This window comes from Epinephelus moara, chromosome 20 (genome assembly GCF_006386435.1).
Source record: "Epinephelus moara isolate mb chromosome 20, YSFRI_EMoa_1.0, whole genome shotgun sequence".
In the NCBI taxonomy this organism is placed as follows: Eukaryota; Metazoa; Chordata; class Actinopteri; order Perciformes; family Serranidae; genus Epinephelus; species Epinephelus moara.
Genome location: NC_065525.1, coordinates 2,914,940 through 2,917,334, shown reverse-complemented (window position 1 = coordinate 2,917,334; position 2,395 = coordinate 2,914,940).

The window sequence follows — 2,395 nt, the reverse complement described above, 5'->3', positions numbered from 1 at the left end:
TGTAAAAATGTAAGAATTTAGTAACACGGATTTGTTTTTTTCATTGATATAACAATTAATATAAAATACAGGCACATAGAAGGACATGGAATGAATGCAAATCTGGTCTCCTATGTCCGAATTTCATGTTCATTGGTCAGTCTGAACTGGTAATAATGGCCAAGCCCTCCGCCTCAAACATTTGGTCGAGTGTCCCTTTTTTTCACAAATCCAAGGTGGCAACCCTAGCTGCGGCTAACGCTCCGCTAGCCTCACAGGTAGCCCCGGCTCTTTGTTTGAATCCAAACGGAGAGCCAGGGCTAGCTGGGAAGCTCGCAGAGGCTAACTGGCTGTGTTTCCCTCCGGTCATGCTGTGGCTAACGCTCCGCTAGCCTCACAGCTAGCCCTGGTTTGTTATTCAGGTTAAAGAGGGAAGAAGCAGCGGATCTGTCGGGCAGCTGAGTGAAGTGGAGCCTGAGGAGGAAGCACCGGTTAGCCCCGGTTTCACTACGGGCAGATTCACTCGCTACGGGGGCGAGGGAATAAAACCTGAACAGCCAATCCGAGTGATCTCTCTCACCGACAAGCTCTGCCGCCGATTCAACATGCTCCACCGGCCGAAAATTTGGAACTAATGAGGAACTAACTATAAGTTTATCATTACCTACCCTTTTTGTGTACCCTAAAGTAAAGTGAGACATAAAAATGAGTAGGTAGGCTAACGATTCAGTGCTCATTACCTACTCATTTTGATGTCTCACTTTACTTTAGGGTACACAAAAAGGGTAGGTAATGATAAAGTAATAGTTAGTTCCTCATTAGTTCCTCAGTAACTACTCCTCTGAAATTTGATCAGGAGTTACTAAAGAACTGACCATTAACTAAAATTTAGTTCCTCATTCATTCCAAATTTGATTCATACTTTAAATTTTGTGCACCTCAAACAACTGGACTGTGAACAACGGTGTGATCAGTATACAGTACTTTACACGCAGCCCCCATGATAAATTCTTTAAGCTTAGCCTACCTAAAATGTGACACACTATCATATTTAAGGCATAAGGCATCTAAGGCATCATCGTACAGAATAACATGGATGGTCATATTAATGACAGTGTATGTGGTCTGAAAATAATGAATGAAACTCTTCTCAAGAATCCTGCTGTCTGATTATTTTTGTTAAGGAACTAATTGTACAGATGATGATGAAGTAATGAAAGACTACTCATTATGTGTCACTTTACTTTAGGACATAAAAAGGTTAACTAATGGACGGGTTATTGAGTAATGATTCTGTACTGATTAAATAACTAGTTCACCAATCATTAAGTCGTGATTAACTCCTCTATGAAATTTGATCATGAGTTAATGAAGAACTGACCATTAACTAATAGTTAGTTCCTCATTAGTTCCTCAGTAACTAATTTTGTGTACCTTAGTTCCTCAGTAACAACTCATTAGTTCATCAGTAACTACTCTAAATTTGTGTATCTTATTGTAAAGTGTTACCAACTAAACTTTCATCTCTGTCTGCCCCCTATCTGCCTGTCAAATAGCATCAAACCATAAATCTTCTCCAGTCTGGACTCAGTGGAGTCCTGCGGGGATCAGCTGTGATGTCGAATCACAGTGTGTCCTCATTTCCCCACCAGTCGGACCACCTTACTGGATGGAGAGCGGGAAGCAGCTCTAGAGACTGAACCCGAGTCTGCAGCCACAGCAACCCAAAGTCAGCCAGCACAAACCCCACCTCTGGGGGACCGGACAGCCTTGACTCGCTACTAGATCAACAAACTCTTTTGTTGTTGCTGTTAGACAGGTTAGACCCAGCACTGTCGCTGGCCCCTAGCCTGCTGTCACACCTGGTACTTGGGGGTTTGCGCTGGCTGACTTTGAGTCACTACAGCCGCAGACAGAAGGTCGGTCTCCAGATCTCCCACTCACTCTCCTCCCACTGAAGCAATCCATAATAGCGAGGAGTGAGGCGCAAGGACTGTGGGGCGCTAGTTAGCTAATCCTGTTCTCATTTGTGGTCAAATAAACAGAGAGAGATAGCAGGCAAAGGAGGGGCTGAGCAAATGCTCTGTGTGTAACTTTACAACTAAATAAGATTAAGTAAGTCAAATAAATCTAATAAATCAATGTATGGGATAAACTGGGTAACGTGACGTGTGAGCATATTGAGGCAGGGGCAAGAGGGGGCAATGCCCCCTTAAACAAATGTCTTGCCCCTCAAATCAAATCCGCCGAAAAAGGCACAAAACAGAAAAGTTTTCTCATCTGTCTCCACTCCACTCCGTGCTGTGTGCCAGCTGTGTGTGATCTACTGTCTGCAGTTGGCAGAGACCCTCCCCCCAGTAAACACCCAATCACTGTTTAGTATGCAAATGAGCCAAGATGCATCAGCGTCAGGTTT